The sequence below is a fragment of the Triplophysa rosa genome, linkage group LG14 (genome assembly GCF_024868665.1).
Source record: "Triplophysa rosa linkage group LG14, Trosa_1v2, whole genome shotgun sequence".
In the NCBI taxonomy this organism is placed as follows: domain Eukaryota; kingdom Metazoa; phylum Chordata; class Actinopteri; order Cypriniformes; family Nemacheilidae; genus Triplophysa; species Triplophysa rosa.
In genome coordinates this window covers 13,121,736-13,135,674 of record NC_079903.1, presented here as the reverse complement: position 1 = coordinate 13,135,674, position 13,939 = coordinate 13,121,736, and the positions used below count along the sequence as shown (strand labels likewise).

The following is a 13,939-nucleotide window of genomic DNA, read 5'->3' as shown; positions in this document are numbered from 1 at the left end:
TTGCTACTACCATCCACCAGATGTCACTTTTCTTTTTACAACGGGTGGATGTTACAACAGGGAGCATTTCGTTCATTCATCGCTTAAAGAGGCCATTCTTTTGCTGTTTTTGAAGCTTTGATTATGTTTTTGGGTGTTTAACATTAGATTTTCATGTTTCTAGTTTTAAAAAACGCTTTATATTTCACATATTTCAAGTCTGTTGTTCACCGCTGTCCCTGTTCTCACTAAACGACTGGATTTTTCTGGTTTTTATAAAGTCCCTCCTTCCGAAACGCTCTGATTGGTGAAGCTGACCAGGTTTGTCATGATTGGTTTAGAGCGTGTGTCTGAAGATGTCCCACCCACACCATATCAGCGAGTTTACGCTTCTCAGGCTGTTGTGATTGGTCGGTCGGCCGGTCCCCCTCTCAGTGCACGTGTATTTATAAGCTTTGGCTTTTAGCAATAAACAGTAACAATGGCGTCAACGAAGTGTAACGGAGGTATGCTAATGCATGTGCAAAAGTCAATCTTTGTAAGAGATCACAATTTTTTTCCTAGTATGGCGAGGAAAATGACACCGGCCCGATTGGGTCAGACCGGTTACATTAATTAACGCTAATAACAGAAGCTTCAGTTTTGCCTTTTTATATTGAACCTTCAACCTAAGTTGGATAATAAAACAAGCAGATTGACTAGGAGACATTTGGAAGCAGGACATCAAAGGACGTTTCATAGAAGTGTTTTAGAGGTATGCGCACACACGCACGCACGCACGCGCACACACACACACACACACACACACACACACACACACACACACACACACACACACACACACACACACAATCAGTGTATTACACAGAACAGCTTTCACGGCCAATGTTAAAGTCATGGAAGCTGTTATTTGACCGTTGGTTATCTTAGAATGTGTGTAGCTGAATTCTTATTACCAGCTGTAGGACTGTGATGAAAGTGAAAGTAATTAAAAGCGCAGCTCAGTCAAATGTTTACAATCTCTGATAACCAAACACCACTCCAGCGGCTCTTCCTCTTCTCTGAGGAAAGCCTCGCCCCTTTTTTGGTGTATTCCTTTGGGCGGAGGTTTTTCAAAAACTCGGAACAATGACATCATTTACCCGGGAAGAAAAGGGCTGAACAGAAACATGAACATCCACTGTTAAACACCCAAAAAACATAATCAAAGCTTCAAAAACAGCAAAAGAATGGCCCCTTTAATTAACATGGGATGCGGGTGTGACATCGAATTTAACATCACCTTCACATAAAAGGCAGCGGTTCATATGATTGCAGCCCCTCTTTAAAGTTAATTTTGTAAAATTTTGCTTGTTACTCCGTATCTTAAATGTAAAATAACCTGTTTCAATATACCCAAGGGTGTTTAAAGTTTAATATACAGGTTTGTGGCTCTTCGTTTCATTTTTAATTCACCATTGTAATGTGATATTTACTCATCTTTTTTAGAAATATCTATAGGATTTGTATTAAATCTATAATCATCGACTCGAATCGAAGAGCTTGTGAATCGATACCCAGCCCTAGTTCAGTCACCCAACATTCTTAAATACTTCTTCTTTTGTATTCTGCAGAAGAAAGAATAACAAGAGGGTGAGTAAATGACGACAGAATTTTCATTTTTGGGTGAACTATTTCTTTGAATGATTTAAAGTAGTTTATGTATACAGTACATCCCGGATTGTGGTCAGGTGAACCGGAATCCAGCATAATCCATTTTATGCATCCCTATAGGGTGGAACATTTTAGATTTTCCCTTACAAAAATAAACCATGTTTTTTTTTGTGGTACAAGTGTAGTAACCATGGTTTTTTGGTGCATTGATTACCTGGGGCAAAACCATGATTTTACTACAGGTACCATCGTTTACTATGGTTTTTACAAAAACATGGTTTTCAAAACCATGGTTATTTTGTGATAACCATTGTTTTACTACAGTAACCATGGTTTTATTGGTTTTAACTGTAGTAAAACCATGGTCAATTTTCGTAAAGGTTGCCCAGGGTCATAACATGGAGTAGTCCGGTTCAAAAGACTATATTAAAGCCAGTGGTTCCTGCAGTGGCCTCATGGGGTTATGATTGAACACCATGATGTGTACACAACACGCTATATATCACAGCAGTGAGTTGTCCTCCGGGAACAGGTTATTACCCCAATCCATGCACCCTGTTCCTCTGCTCTTACAGCCAGACTTCATTCTCCGCTCTGACCTGAAAGCTTCGATACTGTAGCGGGCGCCAAATAGAGATGCGGCGGCATGCCTGAGCAGTGCTGTTCTCTGTTCGGCACCTAACCTGCCCCGGTCCACTTGAGTGGTAAATGTGTCATTATCCCAAGAGGGGACACCTATCTCAGCTCGTCCCTGCGCGGCTATGGAAGAGTGAATGAAGTCAAATGTTGTCGACCCTGTGTCAGGACCATAGGGTTATGCTGGAGACCGTGGAGCTTCGTCACTCCGCTGAACAACTATGTGTGAGAGGTATTAAATGTGTCTCTTCTCTAAACAATAGGTTTATAAGAGAGGCTCAGTTTCGGCTCTTCAGTTGATTAAAGGCGAGATCTGCAATGAGCCACAGGATCTGCTAACACAACTGAACATTCAGGAAAGCGGTGACTAATGAGCTGCTTTCTCTCTCTGTTCCTGGTTTTCCTCTGCTTTTATGCATGCATGACAAAGAACGAAAGTTCAAGTTTGGTTTTAAAACACATCTGTGGGTCTACATTTTGAAAAATATCAATAGATGTTTCGTCAAGCTCAGCTGCAGCAGCACCGTCTATACAACACAATGTACTGATAAATGGAGCATTACAGTACAAGCAATTATTTAGATAAATTCTCTTTCTTTTAAAAAGTCCATCATAAAAGAAATTGAAGATTTAGATCAGTCAACATGTGTCAACAATTCAACATGTGGCCAAAATAAACCGTTACTTTGTTAATACACGTGGCTCGACATATTGTACTGTTCATATTGTACTGTCTTTCTTTCATCAAAATGTGATAACTTGTACGTCTCTGAAATTAATTCTTAGATGACATCACACAGGCTATTGGTTATTGATAGCAAATAGGGCAAACAGATGTTTAGATGTTGTTGTTGTCTGTTGTAGGTCATTCAGAAACTCAAGTTAACTGGATAATAGAAATTTAATCGGACTACAGTTACAGTATCGTGACATATTAAGGAATTAAACAAAGTATCAATAAAAAATTAAAGTAGAAGAGTAAACAGCAGACGAGCAGGTAAGAAAATTATATAAACATATGATTTGCACGAATTAAACATTTTCAGTACGACTGGTCAAGCATTAAGAAGATAAACAGGGTCTAGTTTAAGTTGAGCAGCAGTTCATCATTAAAGTGATAGTTCACCAAAAAATGAAAATTCTGTCATCATTTAGGCCTACTCATCTTTCTTTCTTTCTTTCTCTTTCTTTCTTTCTTTCTTTCTTTCTTTCTTTCTTTCTTTCTTTCTTTCTTTCTTTCTTTCTTTCTTTCTTTCTTTCTTTCTTTCTTTCTTTCTTTCACAGAACACAAAAAGAAGGTATTTTGAAGAATGTTGTTAACTGCCAGTCTGGCACCCTTTCACTTGCATTGGTTTTATGTCCATAAAATAGAAGTGAATGGGTGTTGGCGCCAGCACTTTCTCCAAAACATCTTCTTTTGTGTTCTTCAACTTCTTAAAAACTAAATCAACTATGCTCACTCTCATCAATACTCTCTCAGCCTTCACAAAAAACCCAGTCCCATCTTGGCGTAGCTGATACTTAAATAATTTGTAGAGGAGAATGATTGTGATGCATCTATTCTCTTTAAGGCAAATGTATTTTATCAGTCTGTAGTTTACCAAGCATGGCGACAAGATACATATCTCACTGGAAATATAGTGGCCTTGTGTCTCTCGCGGTCATTACCATCCTTCTTGTGACCAGCAGATCCACCAGAACAGATTAAATGTTGACTGTACCAGTAAAGCATAAGAACCTGTTAGAAGATAATGATCCTGTCATCAGCCAGTTCTGAACTGGCAGTGATATTAATCAAAAATAACCTCTGCCTGTGAAAGATCCAATAAAATTGGAAGAGCAAAGTTTTGGGGGTAATACAAGGACACAAAGTTCCTTAAGGCTCAACATAAAAGGGGTTTTAAAATGGGTCTGCAGACCCCTGGGGGCTCACCAAGGTACTGCAGAGAGGCCTTGGATTAACAGAAAAAACAGAAAATGCATCATTTCTCGATGTTTCCAAATGGCATATTTACTCTGTTTTCAGTTATGTGATTCATTAATAAACTTTTCATTGGACAAAAGAAACAGACCCTTCATTTTTGGTTTGATTTAATTTTTCTCAATTTATTATACTGTATAAACGAATAAAAAAGAACCAAAAATGAATAAATTAAATCTCTCCCTTTCATACAATTGTTAAAGTAAATTTAGCACATGGCACAGAAACAAAGCTAAATGTGGATAATTGAGTCTAATTAAGTTTGCAAGTTATCATATGATGTTACCAAAATGTTTTTATTTTATTTTTCGGAAACTCTATGACAATTTTAGCTTTGAACAAAAAGGGCCAACTAAGAGTTCTGTTGAAAACTAAAGCTTTGGAGAAAACTGGTACTTTAGGGAACATTACAACAGACACTAATATTTAGTTGAGAATTGTCACCAGCTCTTTGCACTGCATTCCTAAAACCACAGCCTGGTTGTCACGTCATTACTCTATAAAAACCGTGAGAGCAGCATACTAACTATGGGGAAGAGGCCCAGACCTTCTGCTGTAACCTCCTGCACCTGCTTACTGAATACCGATTCATCCTCCAACATGTAGAGTGAATACCACAGTCACGGCACAAGGCCGTCCTCCTTGAACTTTAATCTCAGAACATCTCTTATCGACAATCCTGAACGGCATGATTAAAGAGGAGCTAGGACAATCCAGCCTTCCACTCGGGATCTCCTTTTCTCCATGGCCTCTGTCGATAACCCAGGTACACTATAAAAATAAAAGGTGCCTCAAATATCCTGTTGTGTACTCAAAGAACCTTAAACTGTATTTTAAGTGCTTCAAAGCTCCTTTTCTCATAATAGGGTTATTGGTGCAACCATCTACAGTCTTTGTGGTTCTTCCAGGAACTTATAAGATTTCTTGAATAACCCCACATTCAGTTGTGAAGTTCTGGAGTCACCTTTTCACTACACTGGGACCTCAAAGTGCTTTGCGGGTTATTGAAGGAACTCGCATTCTAAAAAATGGTTCTTGTAAGATCTGTAAACTTGTAAGTGGTTCCTGAAGAATCTCTCTTGTACAAGACAGTATCTAGAGGAACCCCCCAAAATACCGCATGACATTTTTTGTGTTTCTGATCATTTTGATGTTTTATGAGAATAAGAATAGTCCAAAGTTTGGTTTTTGGCCCCTGCTAAGTGAACACACATTTTAAAATCATGCACATGATTAGAAAAGGCTAAATGTTATTTTGAAAATTAAGGAATTAAAAGGAATTTTGAGAGGTCTTAACTGAAAATATCTTGCCCTGACATATCTTAAAATATGTCAGTGCCATTGTTTTGTCTCCAGATGCACATCGGTAATGTTGTTTCTAAGGCATTTTAATAAAAGCGACTTAAATAGCCTAAATTAACTAAGGCATAGTCCTGAATTAGGCTAAGCCTTGACTATGAAACTGGGCCTAAATGTAACGTTTTATGAGACTTTATATAAATCCCTCTTTTTGTCTCCATGTCTTATTCCCAGGGACACCCAAGGCCAACAGACCCAGCTCCAGCCCTCCCTGATGCTCATCCTTGCACTGCCTGGGACACCTAAGGCCAACAGCCACAGCTCCTGTTCTCTTTTTGCCATAAATACATATCTACTTTAGCAATACAGAATTGTGAAATGCGCTATAGAAATAATTTTGACTTTGCCTACATGGATCTTTATATTTAAAGTTAAGGCAAATTATTTGGTTAGTTTTGTTAAGATGAATTAATTTATAACAATATCACCAACACAATATTAATTACACATTTGATTTCATGAATTTAGAATTCTACAATATTGACTATTCTGTGAATATTTATTCAATGTAAATTGTTGTTGTTTATCAATAAACTGTTTGCTTTGTATTTGGTTTTAGTATTTCTGCTTATTAAAATATTGTGAATAGCAAATATAAACTGTGAAATGGTGCCTTGAAGCACCCAAGATGGTTCCAGATCATTTTAATAAAAGGGATCCCCAAGAAGCCTTGAGGGTTCCTCAGAGAACCGCCCTTCATTAAGCGGTGCCTTGGGTTTCCCCTGAGGGTTCCGCCGGAGTGGCAATGTGAAGAACCCCAAATGGTTCCTCAAAGTACCTTTAATTTTTACAGTGTAGCTTCCATATGGCTTTGCCGGGGCGGCCAATTAGAAAACTTCAGCAGTCACCTCTGTGCAGCATTAAGCACCCTGTGGGCATTAGAGATTCTATCTGTAGAGGCTGTGTATGGTAATGAGGAGGTACAGAGGAAGTCTTCAGGAAGCCCAGCCTGTAAGGAACTCAGTTGAGATGAGGGTTTTTGTATTTTAGAGCCTTTAAGAGGTGCTTGGCTGTGTTTGCTCAGCCTGCCACTCCAAAATCAAATGGCCTGGGACTTTTGGCTAAAATGTGTACCTTTTGTCTGCAGTAAACTGCATGTACCTCTTAAGACTGACAGAGAGGAAGGGAACCGCTGATGAAGTGAGCGATCACAAGAAGTGCATATGAAGAACGGGACGAGAGGACACCCGATTTACTTCAAAACCTGATGGAAATGAGTTCAACAATATCGATGCACCAAAAATACCAATACAATCCTATCTCGATGTAATCTTCGGGGCTTTCAGGGCTTTTGGGCTGATGGAGAGAAATGGTGGAGACAATGCTAATTTTCAGGTCCGACAAACTAGGGAAATCAGTGAAACAGAAAATGGAAAATGAATTCCAAGTTTACAGAGCCTCCTTCTTGCAGCCGTTTCCAAAAACAACATTTAGCATCTCCACTCAACATTTAGCAAAGTAATTGCCAAGCGTTTTCCTAAATTAGAAACCGGGAGACAATCTTTTACGCAACTGATTTTTGTCCCCAGCTGACCGTGCCGGAGAAATTTGATTTAAAAATGTCACGACAGGATGCTGCTTAGACAACATTTAAATGAGAGCGCTTTGAAGAAACGTCCTTGTGTGATACAAAGGGAAATAAATAGGGTGTTACCATGATTGATGAATAAAGTCCTCGGGCATTAAATAAGACCGGTCGCTGGCTTGTTTTGCGCCTCGTAAAACCTTGCAAGGTTATTTTAAAAACACATTTCATTAATTTATCAGTCAATTAGAAGACGTCAACGCGAAATGCACATCCGTTTGGCCACAACAGTTTTTGATGTTGTCCCCGAGTCTTCAATAACTTCAAGATGGATGTGATTAATGAATGCAGTTTAGTGACTCGCTAAAGCAAAGGCATTAGATCATTTACGATATTTCAGTCACCAGTCACATGAGGTTATAAATCCCTACAGGGAATATGTTCATCTCGAGAGGAACCTTGGACGGTTTCTTTGCCGTTGACAGATGCATACTTGTGAAATCTGAAATATTAGGCGGCAGAGAGATCATATTTTTTAAAACAAACTATGTGTCATAAGATATGTACATGCCATTCCCTCTCATTACAAGAGTGACACAAAGTGGTAACTGCAGTCATGGCAACGGCTGCTATGCACAAACTTGGACTTTTTTTAAAACACAGTACAAAGGTGATGCAATAAGAAAGCACAAAAGCAACTCTGTGTGACCTCAAACGGCCTTGAAAGGAAACTGATGTGGAGATGCTTCTGACAACTGACACTTCTAGAGCAACATAAAAGAGGATTTTTTAGAGGGTGGATGACATTCAGAATGTGCAAAACAGCCAAAATACTGAAATCAGAAGTCTGCAAATACCATCTAGATACATTAATATAAATCAAACTCAACCCTATGTAATGCTATTTCAACAGCCGATAAGTTCACAGCATACTTAGACAAAACCTATCCTATATGACCAACTTAAGCGCAAAAGCGTGAAAACACAGTACAGAATGATATTTTGTCCAAGCCTACAGAGAAAAATAATACAGCAGGTGCAATTTACAGCGCTGCACGGGACTAACCTGATTTTTGCCAATAATTATTAACTATGATATACTGACTGCACCGTGTCGGGCTGCTGTGGAAGAGAAGTCTGAAAAATTCACTTAAACATTACAGACCACAGAATCAATATTAGACAAAGAGCATAGATATGGATATCTCATGCTCTCTGACATTACATACTGCCCATTGACTGATGTATAGATTTTTCAATGGCCTTTCATTTATTGAAGTTCTGAGGATATAACCAAATCGTTTGTGTGTTTATAACTTTGCTATTTTTATTATTACAGTACAGTATTATAAAGTTTATAATAAAGAATTATAATTTTAGTTGAAGTTGAGTTGTTCACCAGTCCTGTTATTGTACAAAACGTGTTTTCAGTAACTAGAAAAATGGCTCGAGTGTTAAATTTGTGAGTTGGTCTCTTGGGTGAGGAGCCCTCATCACAGAAACTGCTGAATGATGACCTTGTCTCAAATCTGTGGAGACTGCTTTCATGGATACTGACAAATTGTCACAGCAATGTTGGTTAACCTTCACTAGAACAGAGTTGTGCTTCTCCATGACTTATCCATCAAGCCATCAGGGCTTCAATGAGATCATATATCATACTCTGTTTTCTGTCAGGTGCATATCCTACATATTGTATGTGCTACCACGCATGCATTGAGTCTCCAAACTTCAGTGGGCCTTTGTGTGCCCTTTTAATCTTGTTTGTTCAGTTGCTGTGCAAATTCAGTCAATGGTGGCACAGATTTTTCTGAAAACAAATGCAAATGCTGTGGTACCAGTCCAAAAAACATTTACTGGAACTACAATAACAAAACCTGGAGAAAGTTTAAATCTTCAGTATCTAAATTACCAAACAGGACTGCGAACACAATGACTGTTTCCAAACAAGTTTTCAAAGCATGTTATTTGGTTGCCAATTTTAAGACAAGCGCATTGCATCAAAATAATGTAATAAATATAGTGAAGTGTTGATGACGTGTTAAAGGTACAGTGCGGGATGTTTTGTATGATCTATTAACAGAAATGCAATATAACATACAAAACTGTGTCTTTAGATGTGTATAAAACCCTTACGTAATGAAAAGTTATGTTTGTATTACCTTAGAATAAACCAGTTGTATCTACATAGGGAGCGGGCCTATCTACATGGAATTTGTTATGTTGCGCAGCCATGTTTTGTACAGTAAGCTCTAACGGACAAACAGCTCTACAGAGCACGTTTCGTATATGTTGGTCTTCGTGTTTTTTTAGATGCAGCTTGCGTCATCACTGAGTTGGAGACGCACAAAGTAGTAAGTCGTAGTACGGAGAGAAGGAGGAGTAGTCGTCGTCTAGCTGAAGCAATTGATTGTTCTGTCTTAGAAGTTTTGATAAAATGGAGGACCATGCGTATTGTGCACAAGCGCCGACAGAGCGTGAATCTCCGTCGTCAAAGAAGCGCAAACGTTATGCTGCCAGACCAATTAGAGACAAACGGCGGCAGAAATCCAGGATAAACATCGGTGTATCTATTACCAGATGGAAGGCACTGTTGAGAGACAAATGTTTTCAAGGCGACGCCGAAGTTGCCTGTTTTCTGCTAGACTGGTAAGATAATTCAACATTTTCAATGTTTCCACTTTTTCAATGTTTACCAAACAACTGTTTTGTTGAAACGATAACGTTAGCAATTTATAAAAATGGCCATATAACCTCCGAATAATAATGTTTTTCCGTCCCTGCGGTACGTACTCCGGTTGTTCCTGACTTTACAAAGGGGGAGACAAACGTCTACTAACTTACACCAAACTGCCTATGTCGCTGTCAGATCAAACGCTTTGAATAGCGTTGCTAATTACGATTAGCTAACTTTAGTTACTTCACTACTCTCAGCGTGTACTAGATAGCACGCAAGAAATATATCTAATTATAGAATTGTAACAGTAACTTTCGCAATAGAATACATGTTAAATGATTAATTACGTTAATATATTGCCTTACCTGCTTGTATCACTATCCGCTGTCTCAGTAGACGACATCTTTTTTTACTGTTGCGGCCACCGTCGTAATTCGAAAGGGAGGGGTGGGCAAATGACTCAGAGATTCTTGCAAAACTATAATACAAAGCTAGTGGCCGCTGATTTTCAAGAACTGCGCCTTTAAGTAAAAAAATAAAATGGTAAAAAAAAGCAAGCATTGGCAGAATCAGTTTCTTGCATTCACTTCATGTGTATATATTTTTGAAAAACGAAATCGAAACTCTAATAAATAAAATAAAAAAAACGATATAACCATAAATATAACCATTTTAATAAAACAATTAAATTTCAGGAAATTTTACCAATAAAAAACAGGTACATTTTTAAAATATAGGCTAGACGCTAAGCCACGCCCCCAACCAGCAATGTATTCTTTTTATTTATTTATTTATTTACTTCGCTGTCTACAGAGTAGACAACGCAAATGTTATTTTTCTCAATACAACTATTCGAGGAAATTGCAAAGATGACACCATCCATTAATATCTTGCAAAGCAAAAGCTCGTTATGTTAAAGGTGACCCGCGAGCGCGTCATCAGCTGTATACTGACTGTGTGAAAACCCAAGGTACTGAAAATAATGGAGGTCGTAACGTTACCTGCCAACACTGAGGAAACAAGACTTCATTAAAGACCTGTTACTGTCGCTCTGATCTCCATACTGAGCAAAGCAAGTGGCGATAATTAACCTTCAATACCACCCACCTGCTAGAATAAGAGCGTAAGAAGAAGCTTTCAGTTCACAAAATACTTCCCGCTCCGCAACCTTCTCAAAATAAGGATGGGGTTACCCAAAAGAACAAATAAGCGCGGTATTGTGACTTTAAAATACTCGATTATACGTCAAAACATTCGGATTTCACATACAGTACGAATCACTGCGCTATTGTAAACATTTTGTTTTTCGTTTTGTAATGAATAAGCTATGACTCACATTAATAACAAACAACTGTAGCAAACATTAGTGACTTTTTTCTCACCAGCACAGACTCGTATGCCAGCAGGGGGTGCAAAGATGACACGCATTCAACCCGCATCTTCAGCCAAAACCCCCTAAACACACGCGTATAGGCAAAGACTGACGAAGCTCACAAATACAGTACCGTTACGTCATTTACATATAACGTTACAGCAGATGATTTATAATGATTCAGTAAGCAATAGTGTCATTCTGTATGCGATTAGAAGCAAATAGGCTACTTCAAAGCAAAAGACACACATGTTGCATCACGCCTTGTGGTGCACTTGTGCCTCTTGCACATATGTCAGCCATAAAGTCTCAACCTATAAATATAACTGAAGTTGAGGCCGCACTTGTAGATAAAGTGTCAATGTTTCACCAGGTTCATATTAAACCACCACAATCAGGTTTTGGCAAACTGTAGCTGCCTCACTGGGGGGTGAATGGATACATCTTAGACCTGGAAACACACGCACGTCAGCACAACACGTGAATGAAGCAGCACTTCAATAATAAATTATTTCAAATGATGGTCTAATTGTCATGCAAATCACGCGCTCTTCCTTGACTATCAATTGCTGCTCGGACTAATGCAGAAAATTAAAGCAAATGTGCTAACTCACTTTTAAAACTGTGTGACATATGGGTACTAAATGTTTAAAATGGGACAAAATGACATTTACTGGCGAGGCAAGTTTCGCGTATTTATAGCCGATTTGGCAGGCTGCTTCTGTCTGTTCAGTATAAATGGTAGGCTGTGTCCACCGAAACGGAATTATGCGTGTCCTGTCCAACAAAGCTTTAACTCTCACGACCCACAACAATTTATCATGCAATTCAACCATATCACATGTTGAATAAACTGCAGAACACACGAAGCGATCATGCGAATCAGCTTACCTGTGTACAAACGCTCGTCGTTTTTACTGTCTCCGCGTTTTCTGTATACCAAAATCAGGGGTGTTTTTTCTTCTATTAGTGTTTTATTCAGGTTGATATGAGCTTTATCAGGCAGCCGTTGTTTTATAAGCAGTGCGCGCGTGCCTTATCAATTCCCGTCGTTCCCTCGTGCTCGGTGCAACGCTGTTGAACACGCTTAAAGAAGAAATAAAACCTCGGCGACTGGTACCCCGTCAAAAACAACTTTGGAAGGCCACTTCATCTTAATTTTTTCTTCGTATATATCCGTAGGATAGCGATGCGGGGCCAGCGCACGCTGTCAGGAAAGGGGGAAAATCCGCATCCCAGTGAGAAATAAATGAAACAGATATCCTCTCGCCTGTCAAATTAAGTCAGACAGCGGCGGTCGGTCCTCTTTTGCGGTCGGTCCTCTTTTGCGGTCTTTTTTACTTTTCTTTCTTCCTATTTCACGCGATGAGTACCTTCAAAGCGGTTTCAAGCGAGTGTGGTAAAAGCACGATAGCTCTCTCTTCTTCTTGCCTCCGCTTCAGGACCTGCACTGAAACTGCCCGCACTCCTTTACGCTGCGCTTTTCTCCCGTTCAGCCCAATGCATCTCTCGTAGGCTTTTGAAAATGTTCTTTACAAATGAACGCAATGTGAAAACAACGAAGTCAAACATCAACAATGCAACCTCCTCACAAGACAGCCTACTCTCTTTCTCGCCACCGTGGACATCACGTTGCGTTTGAGCCAAGCATCCCCCGTGCTTCTCTTCAGGTGTACATACCCATAATGCGCTCAGATCGTTTGTATTAGGCATAGGCTAAGTACTTTCTGTTTGCTGCCAATGAGTAATTTATGAATCACACCTTCCCATACTCCACATGGACTTCGGTTTGCTCATTTTACTCGGCTCATCCCAATGCAGAATCAGCTGAATAATAATTTGCCTAAATGAATCAGTGGAAACTCATTTTTCAGGAAACTGGTTTTCAGCATCGACGATGAAAAATGTGGTGGATGAAGGCTGTTTAATTCATTCGACTCTCTCCAGCATGAAAAAAGAAGATTCGGGCATTACCATGAGATCAAAGAAAGTCGTTCTTGTCTCATTTGCGCCCCTCAATAAAAATTACTTCTTGAAATAGTTAAATAGTATGCAACAGACTCTAATACTACTGTTCTTCTCAGCAGAAATGATAAATCAATGTCAGAAATAACAAATCTACACACCTTGCAAGTTTGTGCAGACGATAATTAATGAGACCCTTCACTCATCCCCCATTCTTAATGATGTATTTAAAATTGAATGCCTTTTCTAAACCTCTAGTCAGTAGTGCAGGTGTTCAATAGCTCATGTGTCAGCATCCCTGCAGAATAGCCTATGAATCAGCAAGGCTGTGGCTCTGCTAAGTGAGAACTAATCTCTGTGGGACTGAGATGCTAAACGGAGGTATAATTGTTGTTTAGAGATAGCCATCTGATAACAAGATCAAATCTATGCAAAAACAGAGACGACAAATCTGCCTTTTATGCGTTTGGCTTCAATGGATGAAGACTTAGGTGAGCTTTTACACGGCCCTTTACTATTTCAGCAAGATATAATCCACGTTTTCCTGACATTTAGTCCCAGAGTCGATTTATGTTGCTGGATAATGAGAATAGATATCAAGCCCTGTGACCTTTTGTCTCAAACACGCACCAATCATGCAGCCTGTCAATCCAATGGAGACGCATGCTCTGAACTCCTGAAAAAAGGGCTGGAGTGGGGAATGGGCGAGTTTGAGGCTCTGCCCAGCTCGTGATTTATGCTCGGGCCTGCATAGAATCTGTACCCACAGAAAACGTTATGGACTACTGCAGA

The 13,939-nt window shown here is 39.3% G+C and overlaps 1 protein-coding gene across 1 annotated transcript in view; it reads right to left on the bottom strand.

The window, feature by feature from the left end:
* The window catches only part of grik4 (glutamate receptor, ionotropic, kainate 4), a 312,072-nt gene extending 299,220 nt beyond the window's left edge, over positions 1-12,852 (bottom strand). The window contains exon 1 of the mRNA XM_057350880.1: positions 12,074-12,852. The gene's annotated coding sequence lies outside the window, so the exon portion shown is untranslated. The remainder of the gene's footprint in view (positions 1-12,073) is intronic.
* Between the last annotated feature and the right edge of the window lie 1,087 nt (positions 12,853-13,939).